Source organism: Canis lupus, chromosome 29, assembly GCF_003254725.2.
Source record: "Canis lupus dingo isolate Sandy chromosome 29, ASM325472v2, whole genome shotgun sequence".
In the NCBI taxonomy this organism is placed as follows: Eukaryota; Metazoa; Chordata; class Mammalia; order Carnivora; family Canidae; genus Canis; species Canis lupus.
The window spans coordinates 14311826-14334571 of NC_064271.1; the positions used below are offsets into that span (position 1 = coordinate 14311826).

A 22746-nucleotide genomic window follows, 5' to 3' on the forward strand; every position below is an offset into this window, starting at 1 on the left:
TCTTAGCAGATTTCAGTTGTTTTTCATCAGTGACTACAAGCCATAAAAAAAAAAAATTTTTTTTTAAAAACAAAACAAAACCAACCAGGATCCTAACCCACACAGCTCTGCCTGATGCTAAATCTTATGGTCTTTCTACTCCACCATGCTGTTCTTCAATTAATCCTTCCATAAGACTCTTTAGGGAACTAATGGGGTAACTTTCTAAGTTTACCCATAGTTCTCCAAAATCAAAGCCAACCTGAAGTCACAGTTGGGTAACTTCAATAAGGGTATATAACTAATTCTTCCTAGAGCAAGGAAAAGAATCCCCTGAGGATTGTCAAGGATAGATTACAGAATTCTTAGGAGAGTTAAAGACCTGGCCTCTTGTTCCAAGTTCAGTAATTGAATGTCTTGGATGAACTCACTTAACTTTTGGGTGCTGCAGTTTTCCCAACTATGAAATAAGAATTACCAAATGAAAAATTTGGACCTTCAAACCTTCAGTAGGTAATCAGAGAAGCTTCTCTCTATGAAATTTCATAAGTACCTGTAAAAATTATAAAGAGAAATACAAGGCACCAAAAAGCAGATTAATATTGGAGAAGGACAGCATTTTAAAATTTGGCTTAAAGGTAAGGACTCAAAAAAAAATAAAAATAAAGGTAAGGACTCTGTTCTGGAGTGTTATAATTAATTTCTCAATTGAATGAAGCTGCTTTGTTCTTCTAACCCAAATTAAAACAATGACATATTTTATACAGTTAAAATAACAAGAAGAAAATAAAAATTTTAACTAAAAAAATAATAATTATAAAAAAAATAAAAATTTTAACTAACAATAGCATACATTTATCATTCTTTGAACAACAAAGTAACTATTTCTTAAAATGTTATATCACACTTAAAGATATGAATTTTGAAGTTTAAAATCCGTAATAGAAACAACTTTTAATATAAGGTATAAAAAATAATGGTTAGTAGTATTCAATTTCTGATGGACTCAGTAGTTTATAGTATTGGTTTCTGTAGAAACTGAATCAATAATAAATAATCTCAGAGCTAACAAAAGGACTCCTAATGTGTAGGTGGTCCCAGAAGAGCAATGTAGAGATATATACAGATATATATCTACATATATATATCTACCCTTAGTAAATTAAGTTTATCATCCATCCAAGTCCTTTTATGTTGAGAGAAGGGAGCTTCTCTCCTATTCCTCCCCACCCCACACACACCCTGCTATGGGCATATTCACCAATTGCTTTTGTCTACAAACTACTAGATATAGTAATTTTAGTGTCCTTGGGGCTACCTACTAAATTGTCATTGCTACTGAGTGACAAGACAATCAGATCATCAATGGAAATATTCCATTCTCAAACAGAATATTTTCAAATATATTTGTAAATTTTTTAATAAAACAGAACCATGCACAGTAGTGAGAAATTGAGATTCAGGTAATTTTCCCAACATACAGAATTTCCAAGGGCACCGGGTATGTCACATAGTTCTCAGTTCATTTTAATCTCCCAAACATCTTAGTGAATCTATATAAATCCCACCTGAAATACATGCTACATCTTTGTGCCCATGTTTCCCTCCAAATGTTATCCCTTCTTGGGGGGGAACAGGCACTTGGTGATGGGAATCCTTGGAAAAGAGCAAAACGGTGTCTAGGGATTCTCACTGGAGCCTTTAGGGAACAGCTGGGGAGCCTCTCAACATGAAATGGAGCTGGGCAGCTGGCAGGCTCTCTCTTCCCCTTTGTTGATTTTTTTTTTTTTCTGTGCAGGGTGACATTCCCCTCCCCCACATCACCCTTTTCTTGAAATCCTTTCTAATCCTCTTCATAATGCCCGCCTCCTTGGTGGGACAGAACTTTTCTAGCCCACCATAAGCACCAACAGGAGCCAAGAACTTTGTGCTTCCACCTTGTTAAAAAAAAAAATAATGTAAGCACTTTGAAGTTTATGCACCCAAATTGCCATGCACTATCCTGATGATTCTAATAGCCTTTAAGTAGGTTCCACCCGCTGTTTCCAATCTATCCCTTTGTCCATTTCATTTACCCTTAAAATTTCCAGATAGATAAATATGGAATTTAGAAAATAAAAATGATGGATAAACGTATGTTTCTTTTTCTTTAAGAAATCTTTTCTTTTGGGGAAATCATTCTATATTAATTCAGTAATTAATTAACAGAAAAGAGGCACTACTTAAAGCAGTTCATTTGAAAATCATTATTTTTTTTTCTATTTTCTAATACAATTCACTCTGAAAACTTTTTGAAAACAAAGTTTTGTGAATCTTTCTTATTTTACATGAGGTAGGGTCACACATCATCACTGGTCTTACTAGTGAATCATTTACTAGCCAAATATTTTATTAAAAATCAGTATCTATTTAATAGACCTTTCTAATAGTATTACATTATCCTTTAGGGTGAGAGCTGTTATTTATTTATGCAGGATCTTTCAGCGCAGATGGGACATCTCTTTTCAAGGGTTTTTTAGCATAGCAATGATGAAGAAACAAAACTAAAAGCAATCAGTACTCAAAATGATAGCCCTTCTTTAGCCAATACTAGGGCAAAGCTCATCATATCATTTTATTATTTTTTTTTCTAAAAAAAAAAGTATTGGGAGTCCAAGAAAAACTACAAGTGAAGAGAATATCCAATAATAAAAGCCTGACCTTGATTAAATTATTTTTACCACACTGGACCTCAGTTTCCTTGTATGAGAAATAAGGAGATTGAATGAAATGATTTCTAACATCCATTTCTGATTAGGAGACAGATCTCATTGCAAGCATTAGAAATGATTCCTTTTGTTATTTGGCCTTGACTCAATATGAATAAGGAAATGTGTCTCCATATGTAATTAATACAGCATTTGAAATGGTCTTTTGCAACAATTGAAGGATAATATAATAAAATTGTAGAGATATTTTCAATTTAGGAGAATTTGGAAAAGTTTGCAGCTTAGAGGAAGCTTCTGCAGAGTATTTCCAAGAAGAAATTAAGGTAGGGGATTTGTTGCTTTCCCTGGCCATTAAAGGGATGGGTCTGCACTCATCTGTAGCAGTGGAGGCTCACGTCTATGTGAGATATAGATTTGCAGATCTGCATTACAATGCCTTACACATGACCTATGACATTCTATTAGGATGTCTTTGGAATTAGGCTCTTAGAACAAAGGTATGGTTTCTAATTTATTCATTGCTTTAAAAAAAAAAAGAAAAGAAAAAAAGAAAAGAAAGAAAGAAAGAAAGAAAGGTGGAAAGAAGAGAGAGAAAACCAACCTTTAGATAGTAAAAGATAGAAAGAGAGAAAGAAAGAAAGAAAGGTGGAAAGAAGAGAGAGAAAACCAACCTTTAGATAGTAAAGAAATCTAGGAATTATTTCAAATCAGGTACTTCTTTTTATCTTTAATAATGGTTTCTCCTTGAACTATAAGCTTTAGTGTATCTAGAATGTCCAGAGGTTACCAGGATACAAAATTTCCTCTAAGCCAATAGAACTCCCAATCCTGATTAACAAAAAGTGGTCAGATACTAACAACCTTCTTTATCTATTTCTACAGGCATCTTAAGATTAACAAATATATGTGTTTACCTTTACAGAACCATGAATTTACTTGTTTTATTAAGTGAATTTATTGAAATACCCATAAGAAAAGGACAGAAAAAAGAGGTTTTCCCTTATCAAAATATATAATAGAAATGCAAAGTGTCTGAAAAATATTTCTTTGTTCCTCGAAGATTTAATGTGTTTGTTCTTAATATAATAGAAATGGGAAATGTTCTTTTACAAGGCTTAAATACATTCTTAAATTACCTGTGAATGTAAATATTATGATCTACTTGCCTGGTTTTGTGTGATTGTCAAAAATAGCATATTTCATATAGTAAACAATATAAATGTAAGTTAGTAATATAGTTAAACCCACCATGCTTTCAAGAATACCTTCACAAATAAGCAAGATGATGAACTTAGCAACAGGACATCCACTGACCAACCTGCATTCCAGAGCCTGACATAGAAGGGTCTGGGTAAGTAAACTTAAAGGTTTTCCTGAGGTACACCAGCTGCTTTGCCATTTGCTGCATTTTTCACTTGTTTGTTTGTTCATTGTCTCCCTTCCACATCACAGTTTCTGAAAGAACGGGTCAGCTCTGATTGTGCACTGGGAATTCTATTGGCACCACCGTTTAGCAAGGACCTGAGAATGTATCAGTGAAGGACCAAAAAAATGAAGGGCTAAAGATTACAAACTGAACTTCTTAAAATAAGGCAGCTCTATGCTTTCTGTGAATCAACTAAGAAGCACGTGAACAGTTTTATGGATGACCTGTTTAAGGTCAGCAAATAAAAACAAAATGTTGAAATCCATTCCCTAGCTCTGTTATTGCAGTGATGTCACATAGAAGGAGAAGAACCTCATCGGCCCTCCTGTCGTCTCAGGGTTCATGACGTCAGCAGAAAGCTTCAAGTAATTTATAGCATTTTGTTTACTCTGGAGCCATTTGATATGTATTAATACATGCAGCAGCAGCTGTCTCTTTTACAAGAGAAGTGTGCTCACATGAGCTCTCTCACCCAAACTGAGAACATAAGCACACTCTAATAGCAAAAGAGGCAGCTGCTGTTGCATGAATTAATATATTATAAGTTACTCTCTCATTTGTTATTCTTTTTAAAATCTCACTATATTTTAAAAATAAAAACACTCAAGACTTTAAAAAAATGGAACTTCTATAGAGAACTCATAGATTAGTAGATACCATGAGGAAAATTACGTCCATTTCACTATATTTTTAGGGATGAATTCACTTGTATATCAAAATAAAAGGCATCTGGTGTCTTTGAAATGCTCAAAGTAGGAAAAGAAAGGAAAAGGGGTTTCCTACTTCTAGTTCTGATACAAGACTAAGAATGGAACTTATTCAATAGCTTATATATAATATCAGAAATAGAAATGAGCATTAGTATTTTATTCACTCAACTTTCTCAACATTAAAAAAAACCATTTTGCAGGTATTAAAATCGATTTATAAGCTACCCATGAGTTGCAAATAGTTAAATTTAATATCCATCCTTGGAAATATTCTAAGAAATAAAGTAATTCAGGATTCTTGACTCGGAGTATACCTTCTTAGAACCCCAGTGGATACCTGAAACCATGGATAGTACTAAACCCTATACATACCATGTTTTTCCCATATGTACATAAAACTTAATTTATAAGTAAGTCACAATAAAGGTTAAGAACAATAGCTAATAATAGAATAATTATAACATTGTAATACAAGTTTAGTGAATGTGGTCTCTCTCTCTTTCAAGATATTGTAATATACTCACTTCCTGTGGTGATGTGAGATGATAAAAGGCCTATGTGATAAGACGAAGTGAGGTAAACCATTTAGGCATTGTTATATAGCATTAGGCTACTACTGAATCATCTCCTTCTGGCCTTTGGTTGACCACAGACAACTAAAACTGTGGAAAGCAAAACCATAGCTAAGATAGGCCTGTTTAACAGTTATCCATACTGCAGCTAAAAGGGTTGAAGAGTTGTTTTTTATACCACCTGTTCTTAAGTCAATATATAGCTCAGCTATATCTACACATATATTTACATACATGTATATACTTATATGTTCTGCTTTATGGCATGCAAAATTACTAAGAGCAAAAGTAATTAATGCAACAAAACCTCAACTATTTCTAAATAATAGAGATACTTAAGATGATAGAAATTTTTATACTGTTTGAGATTGGGTTACTTCAGTTTATTGTCTGTTCATTTGTTGTTTTAAGAAACTTTTTTTTTAGAGAGCAGAAAGGGAATTTCTTTTTAGACAAATGGAGAGTTGGTTCCATTTCCTTGAGTCCTTTCAATTCCATTTTATAATTTCCTGTTCTTCTCAGCACTAAGGGTACATTTCCATTTTGTAAATATTGTACTGTGTAAATCTTATACTTATAATTTTATGCATTATTTTATCATTGTAAAATATCTGCAAATGAGTTTTCTGTTTATCTAGGAGTCTTAAGTATTTAATATCTTTTTTTATGTTATGCCAGCTCTGTTAACAATATGGCTCATTATTTAATTCAGAAAGAATTTAAAAGGTGTGAGGTTTGTAACGGAAAGTGCTACGGTGATTTGCATTGACCTAATTAGTTCATTTACATGTTGACCTTTAAAACCAGTGAAATTTTGTAAACCTAACTTGTGGTTGCAACTACTCCACAAAAGAGATCTGGCAGATGGGCTAAGAAATGGAGTAAGGTTCATAAAGAAATACTGATGATAAACTAAGGGAAAATAAAATTAAAATAATGTACTATCATTTCAAAGGATTGTATAAAATCACCTTAGTAATTGGAATATTTCCCTGTAACATATTCAGAGCAGCCGGTCAACCAACTGGATCTTTCCAATTGCATTTTTTTTTTTTTTTTTTGAGAGAGAGAGACAGAGTGCACACAAGCTGGAGAGGGGGAGAGAGAGAGATAGAGAATCTTAAGCAGGCTCCACACTCAGCATGAGCCCAATCCAATGTAGGACTCAAGCTCACGACCTGAGATAGTGATCTGAGCCAAAACCAAGAGTTGGACGCTTACCAACTGAGCCATTCAGGTGCCTCTCTCATTGTTTTTTTTTTTTTTTAAACATTAAAAAAAAATTATTTGACAGAGAGACAGAGCACACGTGAGCGCAAGCAGGGGGAGCAGCAGGCAGAGGGAGAGGGAGAAGCAAGGTCCCCGCTAAGCAGGGAACCTGACGCAGGGCTCGATCCCAGGACCCTGGGATCATAACCTGAGCCTAAGGCAGATGCTAACCGACTGAGACACCCAGGCACCCCTCCAATTGCTTATTTTTAAGTAGAATGGAAAAATAAGTAAATATCAATCAAACTACAGTAGAATTCCATGTCACTAACATCACATTAAAATTTCTTCAATTACAAATAAGCACCCTGAATCCACTGCATTCTCACAGATTTTGCAATGACATCCCACAAAACTCAAAATCTTAAAAACAATTTGAATATGCACTTTTAAAAAATGGTGCCATCTTGTATTATTTGAAAAGCACAGAATAAATATTGTTGTGGATCTAGCAGAAAAATGAAATGGACAGGTGAGTTTAAATAAATTCCCATGTCTGAATTACCAGGAATGGTTATATTGGGCCAGCCCTCAAAATGCATACATGCTTCTCCACTCACCTGTCTTCTACCAGTCATTAATTCAAATTCTGTAGTTATCCTCCCAGCCCTGCCCTTTTTGCCTATTCTTTAACTAAATCCTTGTCTCAGGGAATCTTCCCTAAACCCCCAGCCATGGATTTTTCACAAAACACCTTCCCAGCATTCCTAGGTTGCTTGATCATCCACATGGACTCTCAATCTTGCTCTCTATGTGGCCCTTTCAAATAAGAGCTGCTTTTTCTCCTTCTCCTCATGTTCCATAGCATTTGAAGAATGAGGGCAGCTTGGGAGAGAATGGTCAGAATTTTTCTTGCTGCCTCCAGCTTTGCCTCCCTCTTAAATAAATATGTCTTATGTGATGCTCAAACTCCTGTGAATATATGACACACTATTCCTTCATGTCATTATCATATGTTATCTCCTTGGTCACTGTCCAGAGTTCATTCAGCACTTGAACAATTCACTCAATCTCTCTCTTCAGCTCTCTTGGACAAGTTTAGTGCCTATCAGATTAACCAAAAACCTAGTTTGAATTCCTTGATTTCTTCAAGTTAAATGCCTTAGTCTTATTCCATTTCAGCCTCTATTCCACATGGCCTTATCCTAGAACTTGTCAACACCTGGACTGCTTTGGGCCTGAAATCTTAAGCTGTGGTATGTAACTCCACAACCCTCATACTTTAAGCTCGTCAAGATCTGGTGAGCATCTCCATTCCTCTGGCTTCAACTATGAGCTAGGCTTAATTTCTCCCCTCCTTAAGTTCTTCTGCCTTGGGGACATTTTAACCTGTACTTCAAATTTAGCAGGTCTCTAATGAAAGACTATGTGGTACAATAGTTGAAAGAATGAATTATTTCCAGAAGTCAGCCCTCCTCTTGGGGATATTCATGTTTCTCTTAATGGCATACCCATTCTCTCAGTTACAAAACTTTACATTCATCATTAGTTCATCCATTCTTCCTTCAAAATAACTCTTGGTAAGTGGGGATACAGGTGAAATAGATGGTCATCATTAAGGAGGGCCCTTGTGATGAGCACCTGGTGATGTATAGAATTGGTAAATCACTGTATCGTACACTTGAAACTAACATAGCACAGTATGTTAACTATATTGGAATTAAAAACTTTTTAAAAAAAGAAGCAATGGCTAATATCTAATAATTCTGTAGAAGTTAATTGAATAAATTATTTTTATTTTTACAAAAAAACCCTCTTGAACCCATCTTATCATTTCTCCTGGTTTCTACCAACATTGACCTCGAGAGAAATTATTATAGAAAACTCCTAAAAGTTGTCCATATCTGGCACCATGATATCCACAATATTCAGCAGATATTTGTAAAGCAAATTCATGTATGATAAATGAATGAATCCTTCCTAGAACTAGCAAATGAAGCCTCTAAGAGTAAAACTTGAATCATGTTTTTGTACAAAACTTTGTTGTTTCCACTTTCTGAGGAACAAAAATGTCCTTTAGTCAAATATTCAAACTCCTCTTTCATCTGACTCCAAACTTTCTTCTAGCCTCTTCTCCTGCTACTCCTTTATTCATAATTCATTTCCACTCAGAGTGGTTCTCAAACTATGGTCTACAGACCAGCAACATCAGTATCACCTTGGACACTTGTTAGAAATGAAATTTCGGAGGTCCCGCCACAAACCTGTTGAGTCAGAAATGCTGGGTGTGTTTTAACAAACCTTCCATGTGATTTGGATGCAAGCCAAAGTTGGAGATTATGTTTTTAGCATCACATGTATGTTAATGTCATTTTTTCCCACTTGAAATATCCCCTCTACTTTCCATTCTATGAAAAATATTACTCTTCTATTACAAAGCTTAAATCAAATGTTGTCTTCTCTCTGAAATCTTCTGTGCTCTTCTAGTAGCATCTAGTTACCAGTTCTGCTCTGTGGTCCCTCTTCTGAATTCCCAGGTTAAGGCAAACTTCTGTGTAAGGTGTAACTCATAGCATACTATCAGTAATTGTGCTTCCTCAACTCCCTTCTCAGTCATCCCATACCTCATTAAAATCTTGATTAAGTACCGATTACCTCACTGAAATTATTTCTCTAAGGTCACCAATGATTACCCAATTTTATCAAATCCCATAAACAACTTTTTTTCCCCCTTAAATCCCTGATATTGTGCATTGTTGACCACACTCTCTTTTGTGAAACTCTTTGCCTCCTAAACTTGTGTGTCATCATTCTTTCCTGGCTTTCCTGTTTTCTTTTCCTCCTACTCTACTTTCCTCTGAAATGTGTTTTATCCCAGTGAATTCATTCTTAAACCTTTCCCTTTATAATCCAGTGTGCTCTCTCACATACTCTTAGTTAATAGAAATTTCCATCTTGATATGCCACAGGATCTCAAATATATCAAATTCATCCTTTTCATCTTTCCCTCCCATATTCCAGAAACCTTATATTTATCATAAACTCCTCCCTCTAACTTCTCCCATACCTCCAGTTTGAAATACCTTTAAACCCAAGAAATAAGAATTCCATATCTCCACATGTACTTTTTCCAATAATTCAATTTCCAGTGTCTCATTCAAGCTTCAACACTACTTGCCTCCTGGAGGGTTCATCATCAGCCCCTTCCCCATTGTCTTTCTCTTACAATGTTTCAAAATGATTTTTAAAACTAGTAGGCTGATCATGATAACTTCATTTCTGAAAACCCATCAGGAGCTTCCCATATTTTTCAGAATACAATCCTTAGCTTATCACCTTAGATCCAAAATGAACTATGTCTCACTGACCTGTCTAGCTTTACCATCTGCAAATATTTACCCAAAGATGTCCTTCTTTTTCAAATATTTGTTTGTCCCTTTGTCCTGTTCTATGTCTAATCAATACATATTCACCTGAGAACTCTTCCTGAATATCCCTCCAGTGCCTTTTTTTAATGCCCTTCTTCTACATGCTTCTACAACACTTTCAATATAATTTTACCACAGTAATCCGGGTTCTCCAATTTCCTTCCTCCACTCCTAAACTGAGATCTCCTTGGGGCAGGGAATGTGTAGCATTAGACTGCAGCCTCACCTAGAATAGAAACTGCACCCTGGAAAAGCCTCACCAGGTGTTTATTGAATGAATGAAGATATGAGCCTATATACTCTGTCTTAAGATATAGGAATAAAGCTCTCTAAAAACCCAGTAACTCTGAGTATATTGCATTCACCAAGGTAATTAATTACTACTCATATCAGTGATTGACATCCAATTCAATAAACAAATCTGTGATTCTAAAGACTTTAAAATTAAAATGTGCTGATCACCTGTATTTTGACATGTGGATTAGAATGAAGATAATATAAGATTTATTTAAGATGTTTAAATTTTGTACTTCATCATGTTGCTTCAACAAAAGTATACCACAGGATTTGATAATAGTTCATACCTATAAGTAAGTGAGGCCAAAGCTTTTTTAAAAAATATTTATTTATGTATTTATTTATTTATTTATTTAATTTGAGAAAGAGAGAGTGGGAGGATGTTTGGGGAGGAGCAGAAGGAGAGAATTTCAAGCAGACTCCCTGCCAACTAGGGATCCTGACTTGGGGCTCTATCCCATGACCCATGAGATCATGACCTGAGCTGAAACCAGGAGTTGGAGGTTCAACTGACTGAGCCACCTAGGTCCCCCAAAGCCAAAGGAAAGAAAAATCATGATTTGCTTTTCTATCTATAATAAAGCTGAAACTTACCAAGTTTCTCTTAGAAAACCCATCTAAGAAAAGATAGAGATGGATCTTGATAAAATGCTTGTGGTAGCCAGTCAGTAATAAAGTTTGTGAGAGCCTAACAGGGCCCCACCTCCCTCACTATGCTGCTTAGAAAAGAAGATGAGAAGTAGGAAGAGTCTCATGATTAAAGTCTGTCCCCCATCCAACTGCCAGCAATAAGTACATTTAAATTTCTCACTTGTACTTGGAACAGGGCTACAGATTAAATAGATACAATTCAGCCAATATTTACAAAGCACATACTATGTGCCAGGCACTTTTTGGCTACTGAGAATTTAACAGGGAAAAAAATCCGTTAAGAACACAACCCTCATTGTAACAGGGAAAATAGGATTTAATCAAATAACTGAGGTTTACATCATATACTTGATCATTTTCCTAGGGCTAGTGTATTTTTAGGACCACTCTTTCATCACCTACCAATATTCCAGAATGATCATTTCAGCCACGTCAACCTAGGGGTGGTTGAATAATCCTCAGCCATTTAAATTGTAACAAAATCTTGCTATATTCCATGTTTTTATTGGTACTTACCCACAATTTCTACAAACTTAAGGAGACTTAAACTTTGCTTTCTTATTTTATTAAAGAAATGATAAATTAATGGACATTCTCTTACCATTTTGTGTAATCACTTTGATAGATTTAGAGGTAAGTAGCAAAGAGCAGTAATCTCAGTATTGAAAACTAAGAAAGATAGATGAAGAGATGCAGAAAAGCTAATATGCATCCACATTAACGTCCTCTTACTTTGCAAAATCTGGTGTTCCTGTGGCCAGTCTGAGGAGCCCATTCCCTGACTTGGGTCAGCTTGGTTTTCTGGGTTCATAGGTCCCAGAAAGCATCTGAGTTCAGAGAAGCATCTTGTATAGGTGTCCCATTGCTCTCCAAAAGCTACAAGTCACTGTGTGATGATTGTAGAAATTCAAATAGAATTTTTAAAAAGTCAGCCCTTCACTAGACTCTTTCAAAGGTCAATTAATGTTTCCTCATGTTCAAGTTTGTAAAGGCCTCCTCATTACAGCTTCTGGATATATTTAGTACTTCTATGATCTAATATTAGACCCAAACCTGACAAAACAAAATTTTAAATGTAAGACCTTTAAGGTCAGGATTATCAACTTTATACTCAAGGCATTAAAACAAACTCAGCCATTATTTTGACTTTCATATTCCTAGACCATGTAGACTAAATAAAGTAATAAGTGGATACAGCATACTATGGCACTGATTCCAAATAAATGCTTTCATGAAAAATATTTACATATTAAAAGTGGTGCATTCAAACTATTTTTAATGGCATGTGGGGTAGCTCAGTTGGTTAAGTGGCTGCCTTGAGCTCAGGTCATGATCCTGGGGTCCTGGGATAGCGTCCTGCATCAGACTCCCTGTTCCATGAAGAGCCTGCTTCTCCCTCTACCTCTCTCTATCTCATGAATAAATAAATCTCTCTCTCTTTTTTTTTTAAGAATTCTTTCTAGTATCTTCACAATAGTATCTGACCACTATAAATGGGGGACTATTTCAAAGTTTTGATGACTGCTGAGTTCCATCATGGCCAGATCTCGAGAAAAATAAATACTTGGAAAACCGATTCCACAATTGGATGGGTCCAGATTTCTCAGGGTTTTAACTCTAAACCTTATACATGGCATTTTCTCCATGAGACAATGCCTGGAAAGGGTTATGTGCATTTGAGATACGAAGAGAAATAAACCAACAAGAATTCATTTAGGAACAATCCAGTCAAATTAGCTATAGGAGAAGATCAATTCAATCTCAGCCATCTTCCTTTTGATCCCCGAGAATTATTTCTTCACTCTTCCACATACCATTTCCCTTTCACAGTAGTCCTTTTTAGGACTACTCTATCTTTATTTAGACACTACTTCAGAGAGTGCACAAGAAAAATAATAGAAATTAAATTATACCCACTCAGATTTTCAATTGGTTAGTAGCTCTGGATTTCAGTGGGGGGAGGAAGTTAAGATTACTTGCCTTAAAAATGAGTCTTAGTAATTAGTGGTAAAATTTAATTGTCCATGCTTTTCCTACTCCTGGTTACCAAGGCTACACAATTTTTTAAAAATTTCTTTGATTATCCATTTCTTCCTATTGAGGGAGGAGAAGAGAAAAGCACATTTGTGCTTAAACCTCAAAAAAATTGAATAACCTTCTAAAACCTTTATAAGTATCTTTTAAAATATAGCATTCTAGCAGGCATAAACTCAAAATGAAGTAAAAAAAGAAACCTCTTTTCTACCCCCAGAGAAACGCTTTTTCCCCCCAACAACCAGTGTTCTAGTTAAAAATTTTTCATTCATGTATAGTAACTATTGTCCTGAGTTATTCTAAATTGTTAAAGTTTTAACAATACTAAAGTCTTATTTGGCCCAGAAAAAAAAAAACAATTTATTCAGGCACCAATTTATCTCTGGAAATAATATATCTCTGGATATAATTCTTAAAGTATCACAATTAGTTTTTGAGGGAATATTATTAAATAAAATAAATTTAAATTCCTATTCAATGATCCATTGTCTAAATAATCTACTGACCAATGCTTTTAAGTCAGCTAATCCTTTTTCCCATATTTTATCAATACACTTGTTTATTTTTGTTAAGTATCATCAACCAAAGCATTTTTATATGAATAGGGCTAAATAAAAATTAAACTTCTTGTCATCTGAGACTCAAATATGTACCCTCTCTAACATCATGCAAATGAGACCAAACAAGTGAGTTTCTCTTACAAACTGCTAGAAGCCAGGTGAATATAGAAAGCAAAGAATATCCATTCTTTGCTTATAGAGACTAGTTCGAAGGAATCCTAGAGATACTGAGTGGTGCTAGCTTAATTTGATTCTGTTTAGTTCAATTCAACACACTCTCAATACCTCTTGTTTGTAGGGGCCAAGATGGTAGACCACATGTAATGTTTAGAAATCCCCATTTGGATAAAACGTTGGAAATCATCTGGTCGCTGGGCTTCAAGCTGTGTTCCAGGGCAATACCTGAAGCAACCCAAGAGAGGTAACAGGAAGGGGGGCCAAAGAGGTTCTGACTGAGCTCCTTTCCCTTGCCAGTAGGAGATGCTTTGCTTTTCACTGTTTTATACCTTGCAGTACCAAGAAAAGACTGTAATTCTAAAATGCTGTTACTGAAAAAAAAAAGTCAGAAAAATGAAATTTGGCTCATTCCCCCACATTTTTATATAAGGAAATGGAGACTAACAAAGTTAAGTCATGCGTTGGGCACTCATAAATACTTTACAGCAAAATCAGAAGCTCTGTTTCAGTGGGTTCTCAAGTCATCCCAGCAGTTTGAGTCACAAAGCCTAGATCAGTGCCTTATAAGTGTTAAGGAGTTTTAAGGTTTGCGGTGATGATACATACAGGGATTTTTTTTTTCAATATTGTAATCTCTGGGGTATAACCAAGAGATTCTATCTTCTACTTCCTCACAGCACATTGCAAGGATCTCATTTACTGAAAACACATCATGGAAACATCATACCAACAGCATATATTCTTAGACTTACTCCAAGTCCTAGGAGAGGTAACAAGAAAAAAGAAATACAACAAATGTAGAATATGAGATCCAAAGTTTCAATTTAATGGGAAAAGAAAGAGAAAGCCTCCAAAAAAAATAAAAGAAATATTGGGAGTATTGCTTGCATTGCAAATTGAATGGAGAATAATGAAATGAAATCTGAAAAGCAAGCTGAGGGTGGAGATGGGGATCAGAATGAGAGAAACAACTTATCTTTGGGAGGGAAATAATAATAATATCCATAAAAATAACTAAAAGGTAAGCAAATACCAGATGTACACATATCAACATATTATCTAGAAAATTTCTTTCTAATTCAGCAACTTTTAACCAGATGTTTGATTGAATTCAACAAGTATTTAGCATTCACTATTTCAATGTGGTTATTTTGTTAGGATAATAAATAAAATGAATAGGAAACTCTCTTCCCAAATTACTTGTCATCTATAGCCATACCACCCTGAACACACCTGACCTCATCCAAATTACATGTCTTTATATGTTATTATATGCTTCAGATTTTGTATAACAGACTGCTTTTATGAACTGCTGTCTAAAACATGCACATTCTGCTGTATTCCTAGTTGAAATGGATATGCACAATCTCATCTCTATTTTAACACCGGACTCACCTACTGATGGACCTTTGTAATGTATTTGGCTGGATGACAGATGCACTTGGTGTCTATAGAACAAAGAGAAGCTATATGACTCATGCTGAGATATTGGACCTTGGACTTTAATCTCATTAGCCTGAGCTAAGTAACTTCATTTCCCTAAGTAAAGAAGACCTACCAAGAAACTAAAAATTCACCCCAAAATTTTTTTGCATGCTTTAAAGAACAAGAACATCATCATAAAAACACATAACTCAAATCAATCTAAAGTAAATTAGATATACTATTCACAGTTAACACATCTCAGATTTCAAAATAATATAAATAACAAATAAAAAAGATAAATAAATGTGGTTTATTATCTACCCCCAATCCATTTTTCCTACTTGGAATCAGCTATAACTTACATTTAACTGGACTGCATCTTTTAGGTAAATAGTTTATGATCGCTAATAAAAATAATTATTTTCAATCCTTTTAGCTACCCATCTCTCACATTGAGACAATCTTATCCGAAATACACAGATGAGGTAAATAAGACAGTAACAAAACATTACAAATACTAAAGGTGGTGCCAGAACAATGATGTGAAATACATGACAAAAAATTTAAATAAAAATAAATGATAGTTCTATTTCTAGATTTATGTAATCCAAAATTATAGAAGAACATTAAAACGAAATGTTACACCTAATGAACATTATGTAGCAAAGGGAATTCAAATACACATTGCAATATATTAGTTTACACTACAGCAGAAAAAAGCAAAAGAAAAATTATGAGCATCACAAAGGCACAAAGCTCACTTTAAGTAACTGAAAACAATTGACAAAAGTTATTCATAATTATTGTAACTATATTTCTCAGTTGGTGAGCATGCCTTGGCGGCCTATTTTGTTTAATGCCAGATTGATATTTAATACCCCTATAGCGACATATCTTGTTAAAGTGAAGTATAATGGAACTGTCCAAAAAGTTTCTTCAAATTACAAAGCTTTGTTTTTTTATCTGAGGCATTGTATTAAGCTACACATTCTCCAGAGGAATAGTGATATTTAAATATGTGATATTGTTTCACATCAACATGATTCTTCGTCATGAAGAAATATGTATTAAGTATCTATGAAAATATTTTAATTTCCACACCCATCCCTACCTCAAACTTTTAAATCATAGTTTGATAATTCCTCTTTTGAATCAAGAAACATTTTTCTGATATCTTTCAGGAAATTTTTAATTTCCTATATTTCCACAGTTCTCTAGCCAAGAGCCCTGATAATAAAATGCATGTTCATTCAATTTATGGTGCCAAGTTAGGCATACTATCTAAACTTTGAGAAACACTGTTATCATTTCAAATGATCTTAATATTTTGTAGAAATCAGAAACAAAACAAAAAAGGCAAACACAGTGTCAGAGAACTAAGTGTGGGCATAAAGTTCAAGAAAGAAAATAGGAAAGGATTGTGGTAGAACTTCATCTATGGAACTAGAGAATTATAAATTAGATAATCAGAATAATGAATGAATCCTTGAGTAGTTCTCTTATTGCATCTAGACAGGGTTGGTCTTTCCATGTCAAGATGATATTGGAAAGTCCATCCTTTAGGAGAAATGTTCTAGACCAAGCATTGTCAAACTGTAGGCCAAATCTAGTCTACTGTCTGTTTTTTTTTTCTTTTTTTTTTTTTACTGCCTGTTTTTGTAAGTAAATGAAGTTTTATTGGAATTCAGTCATGTTCACTTATTTCTGTATTGTCTTTGATTACTTTCATGTCAAAACAGCAGAGTTGAGCAATTGTGATCATCTATATGGTTTGTAAAGCATTTATTTATAACCTCGCACTGTATGGTAGAAGTTTACTGATCCTTGTCTAGACAATGCCTACATACTAACATTACTTTCAGAATAACAGGATTGGTAAATCTTCCAAATTATTCCAATGACAACATTCTGTCTACAGAAGCACTTTATTATTTTTGGTATTTCATTCTTCCTTTTTGAGTTTCAGATTTTCTCCTCCATACATCTCAAACACAATATGTCTTACCATGCCAACAGCATTAACTTCATGGTGAGTTCTGTTACTCACTAGTTGAATGATCTTTAGTTGGATTCTCTCTTTTCTAATTCTTGTCATTATCCTGGTTAACCCCAGCCTTTATATCTATGACATACTCGACATTATTCCAAATTCCTTGGCTACTTATTTCTAAAAACTCTTGCTCACCTTCTTTCAGAATTTTTGCTCATTTACAAAATAGTTACTAGTAGATATTACCTAAGATTTTTGTGAGAATCGATGAGATAAGCTATTATAAGATAATAGATTTTGCCACATGGTAATTTAAAAGCATCAAAATAGGAGGGCTCAAGAATAGGAGTATGGCACATTGTCTCTTTCAGTTCTTCCCCTTACTATTCTACTGTGTTTTCATACTCCACCTTATCTTGGTACACATGGTAAGCTTCCAGACACCTGTTAGTTGTCTAACTTACCTCAATGAAAACTAGTTTCCTTTCTCTCTCCACCTCAGTCCCATTTAGTTCTTAAATTTCTTTCTGATGTGGAGCTATCACTTAACCCCTCTTTTGCTGTTTATCCAACCCGAAACCCCACCAAAAAATACAAAAAAATAATACTTAAAAACATAAAAGCATATACATGAAACAGGAAGTTATACTGGAGTTTTCCAAATCACATTGTCATGTTTAAGTTTCTGGGTTTTCTTTTTTAAAATATTTATTTATTTATTTATTTATTTATTTATTTATTTATTTATTTATGAGAGAGTGCCTGCATGTGTGCATGAATGGGTAGGGGGGAGTGAGAGGCAAAAGAAGAGGAAGAATATCTCAAGCAGACACCATGCTGAGAGCAGAGCCTTACACAGGGCTTGATCGCAGGACCTTGAGATCATGACCCCAACCAAAACCAAGAGTCACATGCTCAATCTACTGAGCCATCCAGGCACGCCCAGGTTTCTACTTTTACAGGCTTCACCAAATTTTCCTCTCCTTGAAGTCTAATGCTATCCTGCAGTACTATATTCTATTCTTCTATCTCCCTATCATTTACCAATTACCAAATCACATCTTCAAATTTGGTACTGGCTCACATTCTTTATCCACTATCTTCTAACATCAACCTGGTAGATTTTATCATCTATGCAAATAATATATATTCAATAGACTATGATCAAAATTTCTGGATCCACAACTCAAAAGGCCTTCTTCTACCATCTCAGTTTAGCTGTACACTTCTGTGGTAACTCCAGAATTGTTATCACTTATGTCTGTCCCACCTCTGAAATATTTCACTCCAATATCCTATACTCTGGCCACAACTTATATCTTCCCATTTTCTCAATCTCTCACTTTCACTTCATCTGCTCACAATTCACTAAGACATAAACTAAATTTAGATCCTCTATTTTTCTCAGTCTCTCACCCTTCTCAACCTCTAGTTTTATGTATTCTCCTATCTAGCAGAGACATCACACTCCATCATAAAATCTTTATCACCAGATGTCATTTTGCCACATTCACCACAAATCCTCACTCAAGAATCAATCTAACCATCTACCTAGGGATGGCACCTAAAGACAGTCTCTATAAGAATGGACCCAGTAAGAGAGGCAGCAGATTTAGGGAACGAATGATATAGCGGGCATATTATTGTTTTCTCTAATCAACTAATCTCTCTGTGCCCAAGTTTGTCGATCATAGCATCATTCTGTTAATAACAGATGGTAAACTCAGATTCATTCTTGACTCCATACTCTCACTTATTAAACTAAGTGGTTTCAAAGTATAGTTCATATTTACACTGGTTGATATTTACACTTTGTGTTTTTCCTGTTATCACTGAAATTTAAGTTTCTATCATTTCCTATCTAAATCATTGATATCTATCATAATTCATTGCTTTTTCCTTGCCTTCAACCTAACATTGCCAGATTAAATTTCTTAAAGCAATACTTTCTTCATATTTCTATAATATTCTAATTTCTATAATATTCTCCAGTGGATTCCTTTTGCATTTAGAATTAATTTCATAATCTGGAGTGCCCGGGTAACTCAGTCAGTTAGCCCTCTGACTCTTGATTTCAGCATAGGTCATGATCTCAAGGTCTTGAAATTGAGCACTAACTCAGGCTCCATGCTCAGCAGGGAGTCTGCTTGAGATTCTCTCTTTCCCAACCCCACACTCCTCTCTCTCACACACAGAAATAAATAAATAAATCTTAAAAAATTAATTTCATAATCTTTTGCCTCACATCAAGGAATTCTGTAATCCACTTAACACCTATATACCAGTTTGTAATTATCTACCATGAACCTACATAGTACCTATACCTTCATCATCATACTTTTAACCATCACACACATATTTTGCATTTATTTTTCTCACCTTCACACTCTTACTCATGCTTTTCTGCTACCATTTACCTCCTCCTTCTCATGTCTGCTTCTTTCTCATTCTTCCTATTATTCAAGGGCCCTTCCAAATGTCACCTCTTTTTTAAGGCACTCTCCACATCTGGACTCTTCTTCTCCCTTTTATTTCCCTATATCATCTTGCTACTCAAAGTGTGGTCCTTGAAAGTGGCAATCAACATCACTTTGGGGCTTGTTAGAATTGCAATATCTCAGGCCCCATCCCAAACCTACTGAACAAGATTCTGAATTGAAAAAAAAATCCCTAGGTGGTTCACATGGTCACTAACATTTGAATGCATTGTTATAGGACAACTCCTATGTGGTTGCTAGTGCATTGCATTACTTTGTGTACGTAATTTTAGCAAGAAAAGTTAGGGTCCTGGAGTCCACAAAAAACTAGTTTCAGTTCCAACTCTGCCTATCTGTGTTATATCAGGAAGTAACTTAATTTCACTGAACCTCAGATTTGCAAAAATGAAGAAATAATACATAACTTGAAGGGGTATTTGAGGATTGAATGGCATCACTTTCTCAAAATGCATTGCACAGGACCTGGTACATAAGTTTTAAAAAAGCCGATTTTATGTTTTTCTTCCCTTCCTATTGAAGTGAAATTTCTTAGGTGGAAGAATTATGTCTTACACATTTTTTAGGTTCCTCAATGACTCTTGGCAGTGTAAGGGACCCATTGGAAGGCAGGAAGCTCAGCTGCTTGTTGATCAATGTATGCCCAACTAGAATGTGCTCATTAAGAATATATTGTGAGGGAAAAGGCTTTATAGTGAATGATGATTGTTAGATAAAGTCATTGCAACATAACACATATAAAAAAGGTTTAGAAATTATAGATTCCTTAGTCTGGAAAAGAAAAGCCTGGGACAACACATGTAACTGAATTCTAACATGGACTTATTAAATAGAGAAGAAATTACCATTTTTCATGATGCACATGAAAGAACTATGTACATATTTTGGACTACTGTATCCATAATGCCATCGTTTATTTTAAAGAAAAGACGATACACACAAAAATATAGTCACAGCAGCCTAAAAGTATCATACTGCTTCTCGTCCCATTTTCAGGTACCCAAATGTAACTGTGAGAGATGGAGTAAAGTTGAAGTTACCTATAAGGTCAAGAGGAAATGCGAGAGATTTGCTTTTCTCCAGTAGAAATTTCCTTAGGAGAATAACCATTTCCAACATACCAAGACAGCCAAGCCTAACTCAGTGGGAAAAAGAATTTTAAAATGTTTCCTAATCTTTGCCATCTAATTCTTCAGATTAAATTCAAAATAGTTGAATGATGATAAGCCCATATTATATGTAACAATTTTTTTAAATAAGAGTTGTTTAAAAAATAGGTCACAGTGAAAGTTATAATATTTTCTTTCTTCAGGATCTTTGCTAATGGGACTCACTTTGACAGATCCAGATTTGCTGAGAAGAGGTAAATTATTTCTTTTGGCCTTTCAACCCTAGAATCCTGTGATTCTGTATGCTAGCAAGACTTGAGCTGCAGACACTTTAAAACATACAAATAAGACACCTTAGAACAAGTAAATAAGCTGGCTCTCTTTGTTTTCATGTCCCTATTCAATTCACATCAGCAATTAACTTCATCCTTATTCTTTAAGAGTTTACTAGATTCCATGAACTGTGAGAGTTCATGTCAAGTCTATTGTCCTAGGCATATCCTTAACCCCAAATCAGGACATCTTCCCTTTAGCCCGTCAGGGCTTCATATGTCATTTCACACAATTAATCCCTATAAACTGTAAATGACCTTTAACAAATGTACCAGTGACTGCATCAAACATTATGTTGAGTTTTTTAATGACTGAAAATTTGAGGTCCATTGTAGTAATATAAAATAACAAAAAGATGGGAGGGGGGAGTAATTGCTTTAAAAAAGGGTTAAAAAAAGTTTCTCCTTCTGCCTGTGAAGCCTGTCTCCACCTTCTTAACCTCTATCTTACCTCTTATTTTCAGAATGTATATATAATCTACAAGAAACAAACTGTCTTGGGGCCTATATCTTCCCATCATCAACCACCCCTCAAATCCCACAGATTCAATTCCAGAAATCTGAAGAATAGTGTAGACCTGTATTGTAGATTTTTCTAAAGGGGAAAGCAGGGTTACACAAAGCATCATGCTGTGCTAAGCCAAACATGTTGAGTGCTTCATCAGTCCAACCCCTAAGGTCCCCACAATGGCTGCTCAGAAATCACTCTACTTCCATAAGCACACCCTCTTCACACAGCCTCCACACTGCTTTGTCTCTCTTCTCTGTCCATCATGACCTTGCGCATGATCCTGTCTGCCATTATCACCTTCTGCAAAGTGAAGCCATGTCTTTAACTCTTCCCTATCAAGGACCAACCTTCTGAAGAGCTGGATAATAAACTTTTTGGAACATTTTAATCTAATTCAAGAAACATTTATAAACATACGTATAATCTGTGTTCAAAGTCAGTGTCTAAGAGCTAGGAAAATCAGTTGAGGAACAAAAAAAATGTGCATAATTTGGGGCCTCTAAGAGTGTAATGGACTGCATGTTTGTATTTACCCAAAATTCATATGTCAAAACCCCAATCTCCAAGGGGATGGATTTTGGATATGGATCCTTTGGGAGATGAATTAAGTTTATAGGTCAGAAGGGTAGAGCATCCATGATAAAATTAGTGTCCTCGTAAGGAGAGAAACACACTGGAGCTCTCTGTCTCAGTCATGTAACGATAGAGTGAAAAAGCATCCATCTGTAAACCAGGAAGAGGACCCTCATCAACAATCCGACCATGCTGGCATCCTGATCACAGACTTTCAGCCTCTAGAAGTGTGAGAAATAAATGTTTGTTGTTTAAGCAACCCACTCTATGCTGTTTTGTTAGAGCAGCACAGACTGACTAAGAGAAGAGTACTAAAGGTATAATTAAATGTTGTAAAAGTGCTGAGAAAAAAAAAAAAGAAATTTGGGGTGGGGGTGGGGGACTAGGAAATGAATATCTGAGAACAAGGCATTTAAGCTAGAAGCATAATTTCAATAAGCATAAAATGCATTTCTGACTGGAGAGAGATGATAAACGTAGGTAGATAAATGTGAAAGCACATTATATGTTTGGGGAGTATCATACTGACATTAAGATAACTGGATAATAAAGAGCACAGG

General features: G+C 35.0%; 1 long non-coding RNA gene across 5 annotated transcripts in view; it reads left to right on the forward strand.

The window, feature by feature from the left end:
• Window positions 1–22405, forward strand: part of LOC112678520 (uncharacterized) — a 53439-nt gene extending 31034 nt beyond the window's left edge. For all 5 annotated transcript variants that reach the window (XR_004810419.2, XR_003147627.3, XR_003147628.3 and 2 more), the window contains 4 exons: window positions 4140–4346; window positions 13873–13995; window positions 15099–21024; window positions 21567–22405. This is a non-coding gene — a long non-coding RNA (uncharacterized LOC112678520). The remainder of the gene's footprint in view (window positions 1–4139; window positions 4347–13872; window positions 13996–15098; window positions 21025–21566) is intronic.
• The last annotated feature ends 341 nt before the right edge of the window (window positions 22406–22746 follow it).